Below are 15,360 nucleotides of genomic sequence, written 5' to 3'. Positions count from 1 at the left end.
ACGTGTAATATGCTGTATACTCGAGGGACCAACAGACTATCTATTATACAGGCTAATGGCTGTTGTAATTAAAGAGTCCCCATATCTATCTGTTTAAATGTCATTTTGAAGAAGTCTCTTTCCTCTTATCCAGCTGCTGCTGTGACAAAATGTTGAGTGAAGGGGATGAGTACTGTCCTGTAAAATACTTTCAAGTTTTAGGAGGTTGAGTTTGTGTACAGGTTGTGTGACTGATTCTTGATCTATACCAATTATCCTTCCCATTGTCTTAATCAAGCGCTGAAGCTTGACTCGGTCTTGCACTCGCATGTTTCCAAACACGCATATCAGACCAAAGGACAGCACACTCTGCAGGACAGATTTATGGAGGTCGACATTCAAATGGTTCAGTTCGCGTAAAAAAAAAAACATTCTCTGTTGCAATTTCTTTATCTTTGCAAAAGCACAGTCATTGAATTTCAGTTTATTGTCTATTTCGATTCCCAGGTAATTATATGTGGTCACTCTATCGACTGATTCCCCATTGATCTTCGTATGGTGTAGTGGAGTTTTGTTTCTTCTGAAATCAATTTCTATCTCTTTGGTTTTCTTAACGTTTATTTCAAGAAAGTTATCTGCACACCAATGGATGAATTTTGTGGTCAAAACCTTGGAGAGGCTTGGTCTGGGTGGAGGAAACCCACAACAGTGGTGTCATCTGCATATTTAAAAAAATCTGTGAGCTGAGTTGGAGGCCTGACAATCGTTTATGTACAGTGTGTACAATATCCGTTAGAGTATGCAACCTAGAGGGGCTCCCGTATTCACCGTTCTAGATGTAGAGGTGGTGGAGTTTAACTTCACTTGTGGAGTACGATTCACAAGGACACTATTAATTCACTTGGTCAGTAGAGAGTTGACACCCAAAGTCACCAGCTTATCCACCAGTAGGTGGGGTTGGAAGGTGTTAAACACGCTACTGAAGTCAATGAATACAATTTTCACTAGGCTATTTGCATTTTCTAAATGTTGGTAGATATTGTTCAGCATGACCAGTAGTGCATCATAAACACCTTGGAGGCATGGTAGGTCAATTGGTTTAAGTCTAATAGGGATGAGAGATCAGAGATAATTTGTTCTTGAAGGATTTTTTCTAAACGTTTCATAGGTACAGATGTCAGGGCTACATGGCATAAATCATCATTTTCTTTAGACCTGTTGTTTTGGCTGTGTATTGGGAACCAACCACCAACGAGTGGGAGTGACAGCTTATATGATTCAGTGGGTCAGCTGATGGTTGTGGGGAGCAGTAATTCTGTTTGGAGACTCTGTTGGTAACTCCGTTGGGAGAGGGTCTGAGTGAACTGGAGTTGCCCACCATTCAGCTTAACAGGGTTGTGTGTGAGGGAGAAATCTGCAGGCAGGGGAGAGATGCTATGCGATTTAATTGGCTCGGATTAGGCATTCTATGCATAGCCCCTTGCAGTAATTCAGGCCATACCGCAAAGCACTGGGCAATTGGCCATCCCGATGGCCCCGGCAGGCATATTAGTGGGACACACGTACCTGCATGGCAATGCTGCAAGGGAAATGTCTCCACATACAAAGGTCCCACTGGTTTAGAGACATCAAACATTTCAACTGTAAACAATATGTCAAAAGGCAGCCTCGCTGGATATTCAATGGGAAACATGTAATTACCCAAGCAGGGAGCTCAAAGCAGGGGTTTATCTCTAATGTTTGGTGTTTTGTCTACTTCATTGTGATGGTGATTGATCCTGTGGACATGTGCATTGATAATGATTGATGACCCTGTGTCTTCTCACATTGCCAGACATGTGCAGTTAAATCACAATAATTACCATCCTGTGTGGTACCCCTTTATTACTATGGCAGAATGACACTACACTTACCATATGTGGTTATGATATATAGGCCTATAAAAGTGTAAAATGTATGGCATCTGCTACATTGGAGTACATACAGTGCATTCAGAAAGTATTCAGACCCCTTGACTTTTTCCACATTTTGTTACAGCCTCATTCTAAAAATACATTAAAAAAAAATCAAACCTCACCAATCTACACACAATACCCCATAATGGCTAAAACAGGTTTAGATTTTTTGGCAAAATAATAAAAATAAAAATAATAGAAATCCTGTTTCCATTGATCATCCATGAGATGTTTCTACAACTTGATTGGAGTCCACCTGTGATAAATTCAACTAATTGGATATGATTAGGAAAGGCACACACCTGTCTATAAAAGGTCCCAGGATTGACACAGGATTCCCCAAATCTGGGGAAGGGTACCAAACTATTTCTGCAACATTGAAGGTCCCCAAGAACACAGTGGCCTCCATCATTCTTAAATGGAAGAAGTTTAGAACCACCAATACTCTTCCTAGAGCTTTCTGCCTGGCCAAACTGAGCAATCGGGGTAGAAGGGCCTTGGTCAGGGAGGTGACCAAGAACCCAATGGTCACTCTGACAGAGCTCTAGAGTTCCTCTGTGGAGATGGGAGAACCTTCCAGAAGGACAACCATCTCTGCAGCACTCCACCAATCAGGCGTTATTGTAGAGGGGCCAGACGGAAGCCACTTCTCAGTAAAAGGAACAACAGCCTGCTTGGAGTTTCCCAAAAGGCACCTAAAGACTCTCAGACCATGGGAAACAAGAGTCTCTTGTCTAATGATACCTAGATTCAATCAATCAAATCAAATTTTATTTATATAGCCCTTCGTAGATCAGCTGATATCTCAAAGTGCTGTACAGAAACCCAGCCTAAAACCCCAAACAGCAAGCAATGCAGGTGTAGAAGCAAGATTGAACTCTTTGGCCTGAATGCCAAGAGTCACGTCTGGAGGAATCCCGGCACCATCCCTATGGTGAAGCAATGTGGTGGCAGCATTATGCTGGCATCGACTGGGAGATTAGTCAGGATCGAGGGAAAGATGAACGGAGTAAAGTACAGCGAGATCCTTGATGCAAACCTGTTCCGACCCTAAGCACACAGCCAAGACAACGCATGAGTGTCTTTGAGACAAGTCTCTGAATGTCCTTGAGTGGCCCAGCTAGAGACAAGAATTAAAACATCTCTGGAGAGACCTGAAAAAAGCTGTGCAGAGATGCTCTGCATCCAACCTGACAGAACTTGAGAGGATCTGCAGAGAAGAATGGGAGAAACTCCCCAAATACAGGTGTACCGAGCTTGTAGTGTCATACCCAAGATACCTCGAGGCTGTGATCGCTGCCAAAGGTGCTTCAACAAAGTACTGAGTAAAGCGTCTGAATACTTATGTAAATGTGATATTTCAGTTTTTTTTATTTTATACAATCGCAAGATAGTAAAATAATAACGTTTTTTAAGGGGTATTGCATGTAGAACACAATTAGTGCATGTGCAGTGCACTCCCTAGAGACGTTAGGTCCATGTCTTCAACATGTTTCTGTAGGTTTAATACATGCTGTAAAACACCAGGTTTCCAACATAATCATACAGGAACCACTTACTAGCCTATAATGACTAGGAGGACTTCCCAGGTCCAGCACATCCCCGGTAACAAAATATGAATATGAATTTACTGCCAGGGAGATCATCTCTGCTTTATAGAGGTATTAGTATTGCAGGTCTCTGGGCTGCTGCTAAAGCTCCAGCTGTTAGACAATAAGAAACAATGAGATCCATTCCAATCCAGCCAGGGACTGTGTCCAAAATGGCACCCTATCCTCTATATAGTGCACTACTTTTGACCAGAGCCCGATGTTCCATTTCGTATGCACCCCTGGAGCAGGCAGAGGCAGGGATGACCATCCCTCACAGACCTGTGTGGGTATGTATATATTATTCATATGGATATTATCACTGGGCTGCAGTGGGTGGAATATGGACATAGATTAATGTCAATATCTTGACAAGCAAAATGTCTTTAGTTAAAATGGTTCTGCTCCTGTTCTATCTGACTGAAACACTTTCAGATAGGAAAAGACAAAAAGTGGAGGTGATTAGTTCAGGCCCATTGGACTCTGGGCTTGGAAACAATTGAGTAATGCTTTCCACACCCTCCTGTCCCACCCACGAAGTGATACGAGCGATTACAGCGCCATTAGCTGAGCACAAGGGAGGTTCAGTGTTGGCCTGAACTAGATTTATGGTGGCGGGGGCCCACGCACTACTGACTGACCCTCTTCAAGCTGCCCCTTTGTGAGCTTGCACCATATTTACACTTAATGGACGAGCACAATGCTGCTCAATGGCCATGCAATGATGTATCTGGGGCATTGCGGAAAAGCACTTCTGGAGAGACAAACCGAATAGTTCAGAGGCCTGGCCTGATCCTCCAGCTCAAGAACTGGAGGGGTGTGGGAGGGGTAGAGGGAAGCTATGCCAGGACATTGCTCCCGGAAAATTGGGGTTAATAATTGGAGCCGGGTACAGTTGCCACGCATTCCTGAGCGGCCCTTTAATTTAACATGAAAAGAAGGGAAGTGAGTTGCTTTTAATCCGAGCGCGGGACTGACCCAGACGTGTTCAGAGCATATCAGCTGCACCCACCCCTTCATGCACAGTATATATGCACGCACGCACACACACACACACACATTGTCATAGAGATTGTCGCATTTCAACAAAGACAATAGATTAAATGGACTACTGTAGCCTACTGTAGATTAATAACCACAATGGCAGTAGCGTTGTTGAACTGAGTAGCCTGTAATGACAGTAGTGTTGTGGCTCGGTGCACAACTAGAGGGGATTCAGAGTGGTTACATAATGAGTTTGAGCTCAGAATCATAGAATCAAATCAATTAGAGATGAAAAGGGTGACGTGTCAGCTGATGTGATTTGTATTTTTATTTTTTTACAGCTTTGACATTCTCAAGCACGTTGGAAACCCTTGAGGCTTTGTTAACGGCCTCCATTTCATTACTGCCCCTCTTCTCCACATCTCTCTATATCTATATCTGTCCCTCTCTTTCTCTCTCTCTCTCTCTCTCCCTCATTCTCCCTCTCATCCCTATTAAAAACCATTATGCCTAAAAACAGAGCTGATTTCCTGAACTTTGCCTTCACTCAGAATCTAATGACAGTACTTGGCTAGTGTGGGTGTCAGAGATCCCCCCTCCTCCCATCCTCTCTCTCTCTCTCTCTCCTCCACATAGATGGGTTTCTTATTCCCCGGGGCGGGGAATAAGACATGTAATGTTGTAATTACGTAAGAAGACAGATTGGCCCCACGAATATGATACAGAAGGGATAGTTGTTAACTTGTCACGGAGATTACAGTGGTGCAACGAGGGCTATCCCCTAACGTTCTGACAGATGGATTCATTTCACTACTGTACTTGACCTCTGTGAAAGGATGCAACATGTTTGTTGGTGTGTTTTTCAGATGAGATAATTGCATGCAAGCAGTCTACCATAGCTGTTATTTTTTTGACACTGTAGATGATGCTTAAAGCGTCTAAAAAAACTTTGACATATACCAGATTATAGGCATAACTATACAAGTTGCCAGTCTTGGATTTGTTAAGTAGATGACATGCATTTATCAAAGCCACGTGTGGTCATCAGTCAATATGACCATTCCTGTGCAAGTAGACATACCACAACAGTATCAGACCATGGCATGCCATTCTGGACCTCCACACAAGTCTTGACAAACATCATTAGCGAAATAAATAAAGTACCTAAATTACCTATATTAATTGGATAGCTAGTACACTTCAACACCACCAACAATACCAAATTAACATTTTGTTTCAAAACTTTTCCTGTCTGTCCCCTCCCCCCAACACGCACAGTGTCCTATTCACTCTACACCGTTGATCATCATGTTCAGTTTTTTTTTTAATCATGCCCATCTCTCCAGCCATCCCACAGTATCCGAATGAACTCCGATGCCACTGTGCAGAGACTGGCTGGCACGCATCCCGCTTCTGCCGGGAAGCTGACAATGGCTCCAATAATCCCTGTTCTGAATCCACTACTTGGTTCAGGACATAGACTCGTACTGTCACGAGTCCGACCGAGGGTGTTTCCCCTTCCCGGGCGGGTGGCGCTCGGCGGTCGTCATCACCGGCCTATTAGCTGCCACTGATTGTTTTTCCTCTCCCTCCTTGTATGTTTAGTGGTAGCACCTGTTCATGTGTAATTAGTTAATTAGTTTGTCTTTATTAGACAGCCGGCCCGCCTGGTTGTTGTGCGGGATTATTTCAGTGTAACCTTCGGCTCTGTTGTAGAGGTACGTGTTAGTGCCTGGTCGTTACTTTTCCGTTGTACATTCTCATTCCCTGTGTTTGGGGCCGTTACTATTGTGAGCACCCTGTGCTATTAAAGACGCACAGCTTTGCACTCACTGTCTCCTGCGTTTGACTCCACACACCTACGACACCTGAAGCCTTACAGAATCCCGCACCTAAAATCAAATTGAATGGAGTCAGCAGGAGCAGCAGCCAACCCTCTCCCATCGATGGAGGAACGGGTTCTCCACCACACCACCGTTCTCCATCGGATCGGATCCGCGATGGATCAAGTGATGGAGAGAATGGACCGATGGGAGAGGAGTGGTCTCCTCTCTCCACCTTCGGCACCCCCGGCTCCGGACTCCCCATCACTCGACTCCAGCACCCTCCGTCTGACGCTACCGAGGGCTTATGATGGAGCGGCGGCGGGTTGCCAGGGGTTTCTGCTTCAGCTGGAGCTATACCTGGCCACCGTTAGACCCACTCCCTCAGGAGCGGAGAGGGTGAGTGTCCTCATCTCCTGCCTCACGGGTCGTGCTCTGGAGTGGGCGAACGCAGTCTGGAATGGCCCAGACTCAGCGGGAGCACTACCCAGAGTTTTCCTGCCGCTTCCGTGCCGTGTTTGATCACCCTCTAGACGGCCGAGCGGTGGGAGAACGACTTTTTCATCTCAGGCAGGAGAGGAGGAGCGCCCAGGATTACGCGCTGGAGTTCCGGACCTTGGCAGCCGGATCTGGGTGGAACGACAGGGCCCTTATGGACTACAGGTGTAGTCTCCGAGAGGACGTCCGCCGGGAGTTAGCGTGTCGGGACACCACTCTGTCACTGGATCAGCTGATTGACATGTCCATTCGACTGGACAATCTGCTGGCTGCCCGCGGGCGTTCAGAGAGGGTCCTGTGCGTTCCACCACCCAGCCCCTCCGCTCCCATTCCGATGGAGTTGGGAGGGGCTGCGCCGAGGGGTACCGGAGGAGGAGGCTTTCCCTGCACCAACTGTGGTCGGAGAGGACACACATCTGATCGGTGCTGGGGGGGTCCGTCTGGGAGTAGAGATGGCAGGCGGAACGCTTCTCGGTCACCCCAGGTGAGTCAGCATCAGACTCACCCAGAATCCCTTGTTGGCCATATGTTTTTCTTAATCTCTTTCCTTCACTTTTTTCCCTCTTCCCAGCATAGGGCGCTAGTCGATTCAGGCGCAGCTGGGAACTTTATGGATCGCGGACTCGCCCTTAAGTTAGGGGTTCCGCTGGTGCCGATAGATTCTCCTTTCCCCGTGCACTCCCTAGATAGCCGGCCATTAGGGTCATGGATGGTCGGGGAGACCACGGTCCCACTGGACATGGTGACGCAGGGGAATCATAGGGAGCGTATCAGTTTTTTTATTATTGATTCGCCTGCGTTTCCAGTGGTGCTGGGGACTCCCTGGCTGGCCCGGCACAATCCTAAAATTTCGTGGAGACAGGGGGTTCTCCAGGGGTGGTCAGAGGAGTGTTCTGGAAGGTGTTTGGGAGTTTCCATCGGTGCCACGTCGGTGGAGAGTCCAGACCAGGGTTCCACGGTGTGCATTCCCCCCGAGTATGCCGATTTGGCAATCGCTTTCAGTAAAGTGAAAGCGACTAAATTACCACCTTATCGACCGGGAAGGGATTGTACGATAGATCTCCAGGTAGACGCTGCGCTTCCCAAGGGTCACGTGTACCCGCTGTCCCAGGAGGAGACGTTGGCAATGGAGACATATGTCACGGAGTCGCTGGGACAGGGGTACATTCGGCCCTCCATTTCACCCGTCTCCTCGAGTTTATTTTTTGTGAGGAAAAAGGAGGGAGGTTTGCGTCCGTGTATCGATTATAGAGGTCTAAACGCCATCACAGTGGGGTATAGTTACCCTCTACCTCTCATCGCTACGGCGGTGGAATCGTTCCACGGAGCGCAGTTCTTCACAAAAACTGGATCTCAGGAGCGCGTATAGTCTGGTGCGTATTCGGAAGGGAGACGAGTGGAAAACCGCATTTAGTACTACATCCGGCCACTATGAGTACCTCGTCATGCCGTATGGGTTAAAGAATGCTCCAGCCGTTTTCCAATCCTTTGTAGACGAGATTCTCAGGGACCTGTGCGGGCAGGGAGTGGTTGTTTATATCGATGACATTCTGATCTACTCGGCCACTCACACCGCGCATGTGTCTCTGGTGCGCAAAGTGCTTGGTAGACTGCTGGAGCATGACCTATACGTCAAGGCTGAGAAATGCGTGTTCTCTAAACGAGCCGTCTCTTTTCTGGGATATCGCATTTCCACCTCGGGGTGGTGATGGAGGGTGACCGCATTAGGGCCGTGCGTAATTGGCCGACTCCAACCACGGTAAAGGAGGTGCAGCGGTTTTTGGGTTTTGCCAACTACTACCGGAGGTTTATCCGGGGTTTTGGCCAGATAGCGGCTCCCATTACCTCACTGCTGAGGGGGGCCCGGTGCGATTGCAGTGGTCAGCACAGGCGGACAGAGCATTCAACAAGTTGAAGGCGCTGTTCACTGATGCGCCCGTGTTGGCGCATCCGGATCCCTCTCTAGCATTCATAGTGGAGGTGGACGCGTCCGAGGCTGGGGTGGGTGCCGTGCTATCACAGCGCTCGGGTACGCCACCAAAACTCCGCCCCTGCGCTTTCTTCTCAAGGAAGCTCAGCCCAGCGGAGCGTAACTATGATGTGGGGGACCGGGAGTTGCTAGCGGTGGTTAGAGCTCTGAAGGTGTGGAGACACTGGCTTGAGGGGGCTAAGCACCCTTTTCTCATCTGGACCGACCACCAGAATCTGGAGTATATTCGGGCTGCAAGGAGACTTAACCCACTTCAGGCAAGGTGGGCCATAATCTTCACCCGGTTCCGGTTTACTTTGTCTTATAGACCGGGCTCCCAGAACGTGAAGGCTGACGCACTGTCCCGCCTTTACGACACCGAGGATGGGTCCACCGAACCTACTCCCATCCTTCCCGCCTCTAAGCTGGTAGCCCCAGTGGTATGGGAGGTGGACTCGGACATCGAGCGGGCGTTACGGGCTGAACCCGCGCCTCCTCAGTGTCCAGCGGGGCGAAGGTACGTGCCGCTTGATGTTCGGGACAAGCTGATTCGGTGGGCTCACGTCCTACCCTCCTCGGGTCACCCTGGGGTGACGAGGACAGTGGGGAGCCTTCAAGGGAGGTATTGGTGGCCTACGTTGGTTAAGGACGTTAAGGGTTATGTCTCCTCTTGCTCAGTGTGCGCTCAGAGTAAGGCTCCTAGGCACCTTCCTAGAGGGAAGCTACAACCCCTCCCCGTTCCACAGCGGCCATGGTCACATCTGTCCATAGAGAGCAGCAAAAGGAGGATGAATTATTCGGAGAATGGACATGGGAAGACGTGTTGGATGATAAAGGTTGTTACACTTGGGAGGAGATACTGGCCGGAAGAGATCGTCTCCCATGGGAACAGGTGGAGGCACTAAGGAGAGCAGAGGCAGCCGGAGATAGGAGCCGACGGGAACACGGTTGGCAAGGAAGCCCGAAAAGCAGCCCCAAAAAATTATTGGGGGCGGGCTTAAAGAGAGTATGGCTATGCCAGGTAGGAGACCTGCGCAAACTCCCTGTGCTTACCGGGGGGCTAGAGAGACCGGGCAGGCACCGTGTTATGCTATGGAGCGCACGGTGTTTCCAGTGCTGGTGCATAGCCCGGTGCGGCACATACCAGCCCTTCGTATTGGCCGGGCTAGAGTGGGCATCGAGCCAGGTAAGGTTGGGCAGGCTCGGTGCTCAAGAACTCCAGTGCGCCTGCACGGTCCGGTCTGTCCAGAGCCAACTCTCCTTGTTTATCGTGAGGAGCCAAGGAGGAGACCAGAACCAGAGCCGGTGTTAGAGGTGAGCGAAGCAGAGACTGTGAAGGAGTTAATGGGGAAAGTGGAGGAGAGAGTAATGAGGGAGTTGCTAGCTTGGTGCTTTAGGTACAAGATTCGTCCGACGGAGCGTGTCGGGGATTTGATGGCACCTGGGTCAGCGCTCCATACTTGTCCTGAGGTGCGTGTTAGTCGACTGGTGAAAAATGTGCCAGCCTCACGCACTAGGCCTCCTGTGTACCTACCTAGCCTTGTACGTCCTGTGCCAGTCCTGCTCTCAGGCTCTCCAGTACACCTTCACAGTCCAGTCCATCCTGTGCCACCTTCACATACCAGTCCTCCGGTAGCAGCTCCCCGCACCAGGCTTCCTGTGCGTGTCCTCGATCCTGTAGCACTAGTTCCAGCACCACACACCAGGCCTTCTGTGCGCCCCGCCTGTTCAGCACTATCAGAGCCTTCCTCCTCTACAGCGCTGCCGGAGCCTCCTGCCTGTTCGGAGCAGCCAGAGCTGTCAGTCTGCAAAGAGCTGTCAGTCTGCAAAGAGCTGTCAGTCTGCAAAGAGCTGCCAGTCTGCAGGGTGCTGTCAGCCTGCATGGAGCAATCAGAGCTGTCAGTCTGCATGACGTAGCCAGAGCTGTCAGTCTGCATAGAGCTGCCAGTCTGCAAGGAGCTGCCAGTCTGCAAGGAGCTGCCAGTCTGCAAGGAGCTGTCAGTCTGCAGGGTGCTGTCAGCCTGCATGGAGCAGTCAGAGCTGTCAGTCTGCATAAAGCAGCCAGAGCTGTCAGCCTGCATGGAGCAGTCAAAGCTGTCAGTCTGTTCGAAGCAGCCAGAGCTGTCAGTCTGCATGAAGCAGCCAGAGCTGTCAGTCTGCAAAGAGCTGCCAGTCTGCAAGGAGCTGTCAGCCTGCATGGAGCTGCCAGAGCTGTCAGTCTGCAAGGAGCTGTCAGTCTGCATAGAGTAGCTAGATCCGCCAGTCAGCCATGATCTTCTAGATCTGCCAGTCAACCAGATTCTTCCAGATCTGCCAGTCAACCAGTCTCTTCCAGATCTGCCAGTCAACCAGTCTTTTCCAGATCTGCCAGTCAACCAGTATCTTCCAGATCTGCCAGTCAACCAGTCTCTTCCAGATCTGCTAGTCAACCAGAATCTTCCAGATCCGCCAGCCAGCCAGGATCTACCGGAGCCTACTACCTGCCTGAGCTTCCTCTCAGTACTGGGCTTCCTCTCAGTACTGGGCTTCCCCTCAGTTCCGGGCTGCTCCTCAGTCCCGGGCTGCCCCTCAGTTCCGGGCTGCCCCTCAGTTCCGAGCTGCCCCTCAGTTCCGAGCTGCCCCTCAGTCCCGAGCTGCTCCTCAGTCCCGAGCTGCCCCTCAGTCCCGAGCTGCCCCTCAGTCCCGAGCTGCCCCTCAGTCCCGAGCTGTCCCTCAGTCCCAAGATGCCCCTCAGTCACGAGCTGCTCCTCAGTTCTGTGGGGTTCTGGGTGAGGACTATCAGGCCATGGTCGGCGGCCAGGGTGGATTATCCCAGGATGCGAAGGGGAGGAACTATGACTTTAATGGAGTGGGGTCCACGTCCCGAGCCGGAAACGCCACCATGGACAGACGCCCACCCGGACCCTCCCTATGGTTGTGAGGTGCGTCCGGGAGTCCGCACCTTAGGGAGGGGGGGGGGTTCTGTCACGCCTTAACATGGGTTTATGTTATTGTATTTTCGTATTGGGGTTTGTAGTATTTGGGATCGCGGCTGATTAGGGGTGTTGTATAGGCTTGGCTGCCTGAGGCGGTTCTCAATCAGAGTCAGGTGATTCTCGTTGTCTCTGATTGGCAACCGTATTTAGGTAGCCTGGTTTCGCTTTGTATTTCGTGGGTGATTGTTCCTGTCTCTGTGTAGTTTCACCAGATAGGCTGTAATTAGGTTTCACGTTCCGTTTGTTGTTTTGTATTTTGTATCGTGTCACTTTTTCTATTAAAGTCATGAGTAACCACTACGCTGCATTTCGGTCCGACTCTCTTTTGACAAACGAAGAACGCTGTTACACATGTGATGTTTTTTGTTTTACCTTCATACTTCTGATAATGAACAACACTGGCTCTGTGAGGATGACTGAGGCCACAGATTCGGACCATTTGGAAGTGATTTATATGCAACCAAATTGTAAAAATCCTGAATAATTATACATCCATAAAGTATAAATATGTTTTCATAATAAAAACATTATTTTTGTTTACAGTTTTTATTGTTAAGGGAGATTGGGCAATTTAAGTAGCGGTGGCAATTTGTTCCTCGGAAGAATCCTCTACATTTTCAGTCGATTGCACCGCATCAAATAAATAGCTTCCTAACGCGTTAATTGCCGTTTGTCCTCATATAGCTCTGCAGCCGGTGCAGCCGCTGCCAGGAACGCTCTCTGACCTTCCATACCGCCAGCTCACGGTCATCTGGGACTCAAAGTTGAGACTCACGCTATCAGGACAGGAGCTAAAACTAAGGTTAGGAACATCAGTTAGGGACATCAGTTGGGGGAAGAATGATTGACAGGGGTCACATTCCATCCCCAGCTAATCTCAAGCCTCTCTAGTCAAGAGGAAATTATAATAGAGAACAAGGTCCTTCAAAGTACATTAGCTCCATAAATTGACTCCGGTGCTTCACATTTTAATATGCTGATACAATGGCAACCCTCACACCAAAACATCCTGTTTTGTCCTATCAGGTAAATCTCCCAAATTAGCTGTGTGCTTGAGCATGATGAGGCTTGTCTATCACAGATTCCTCTTCTCATTACTGTTGGAGTAGAACTGATCTGAGAGCAGATAATACACTTCAAAGGAATGCACTTATTGACAGCGGGTGTCAAGCAATCTGTTTATCATACAGCACAGAACCTCTGTACATGTAACCAACACATCTGAACACTATGTAGTGTAGGTTATAGCTGCTTTACATCTGTACAATCACTTACGGCTTGAAACTGTGCATTGAGCTGGACCATGCTTGATATTGTGGTTAAAGTGATTTATGGACCTTGAACTGTTCACCGATTTCTGCGGTGAATGACATGAGAATAGTGAATATAAGAATTGTTAAACTTGGCTCCATATACTGGAACATTTCCTAGTAGAGGAAAATGGCACGTCGCCTTTCTACATGAAATGGCTCCTTCATTCTCTCAAGGCTCTGTCCTCTCTTTTCAATCTTTGTTAGAACATGGAATTGCTAAGAGATTATTTATGTAGAATGTCTCTTTAACACAAAGGAACAAGGATTTAAGTTGAAGTTGACAATTCAAGATGACATTAAAAGCCAACTTTACGGTGGATGTGTCTGCACGTGTGTGTGTGTGTGTGTGTGTGTGTGTGTGTGTGTGTGTGTGTGTGTGTGTGTGTGTGTGTGTGTGTGTGTGTGTGTGTGTGTGTGTGTGTGTGTGTGTGTGTGTGTGTGTGTGTGTGTGTGTGTGTGTGTGTGTGTGTGTGTGTGTGTGTGTGTGTGTGTGTGTGTGCGTCTGCACATGTCTGTGTGCATGCCCATGTGAAAAGTCTGTCACTTAACATATGGTTGCCTGCCCATTCTCACGTTCACAGTTTGGTAGGTGCCAGCCAGGACAGTCTGTCTGACAGTCTGACATTCAAAAAAGCCTTTACGCATTTCCATAGTTTCCCATTTTCAGCCCACAAACAAAAAATAATGGAGAAAATATGACAAGGGGGATATTGTGGAAGATTGCTCTGATATCATTTGTCCATCATCTTTTGAGTCCATTTTCTCGTGGCAGGCAGCTTAGATTGCACATAGGGATGTGCTGTGCTGTGAGAGTGCATTATTCAGCCCTTCATCTATCTATGTCTATCTGTACGACAGCAGTGTACTGTAGTGTAGTGCTGACCTGATGCTCCTCTCTCTACTCTGTCACAGCATAGATTACCAGCAGAAATAAACAGCAATTCTCTTCCAGTTGACTGGGACCTGGCTGAATTTAAACAGCTAATGTTTAATAGAAGTCAATGGGACTTGTGCCCTGAAGGGATGAAGAGAAACTCTTACCTCAAAGTTTTTCTCCTGTCAGAATGGTTGCATTTCCTTGATTGATTCCACACATGCGTGCGTGTGTGTGTGTGTGTGTGTGTGTGTGTGTGTGTGTGTGTGTGTGTGTGTGTGTGTGTGTGTGTGTGTGTGTGCCTGCAATTGTACCTTGTAAAAAGTGGGACGGCACTGCTGTTCATCTGAAGTGCTTTTTCTGATTGGTATGATCAAAACTACGCTTTTGATCGTTCAACCAATTCTATAAAATTAGTCTGAAATCAAATAACGAACTTGAAAGATAAATGTGCTTTTTTAAATGTAATGCTAGTTTCTAAATTGCTTCCAACACCTCATGGGCATTCACTGCCCAGTAAGAGCCTCAAAGTCTCATCCTGTCCCTTACACAGATATCCTTTAATATTCAGTGCTGGCAGTGAACATATAATAATCCCCCCCAAAATAGAACACAATACCTGGAGTGCCATTCACTCTCACAGGTGGCCAAAAAGAACCAACTGAAAACCACAACCCCAATATGCCACACCTCCAACACTTCTGATAGACTGTTGCCGCTACATTGCACCCACCGCTATGCAATGCGAATGCCAACATGATATCATATGAAAACTTCCTTCTGTCACATTTTTACAAAAGGGATAATGTCAATACATTGCATTCAATGGGGAAACAATTGTGTGACTGGGTTGATATTTTTGTCAATGCATTGCATTCAATAGGGAAAGATGAGTGTCAGATGGTTAACGTTTTTGACAATACATTGCAACCTATGGGAAAATATAAGCTTCACATGGTTGACTTTTTTGTCAATGCATTGAATGCAATGGGAAAAGATGAGTTGACGTCACATGGTTGAATGGTTGACACCCTTCCATTGGCGGCTGAATCACATCACGTGTGCTTACTGCACTACAGAAACCCCAATAACCGAACAACAGTGCAGGGCATGCTCACTGAATTAAAGGAAAACTACACTCAAAAATCTATGTTTCTTCAAAAAAAAATTCCAGACCTCAAAAGTCATGCCATGATGTTGTTAACGCGTTGTTGTGGACGCAGAAAATCTTTTTTTGTTTTTCTATTAGAAATGTGTGAAAAAACTGGGGTAAAGCAGAACAAATGGGGGAAATCCGAAACCTGGAAGAACAAGATTTAGGAAAAAGTAAGTAGGCAAAAAAATGTAAATGGATTTTAAAAGGCCATACCAAGGTTTAGTGTGTGTCATCCTGTAGCACAG

This window comes from Oncorhynchus keta, chromosome 15 (assembly GCF_023373465.1).
Source record: "Oncorhynchus keta strain PuntledgeMale-10-30-2019 chromosome 15, Oket_V2, whole genome shotgun sequence".
Classification (NCBI taxonomy): Eukaryota; Metazoa; Chordata; class Actinopteri; order Salmoniformes; family Salmonidae; genus Oncorhynchus; species Oncorhynchus keta.
The sequence above is the reverse complement of the archived record's forward strand: the minus strand, read 5'-3'. Positions refer to the sequence as shown.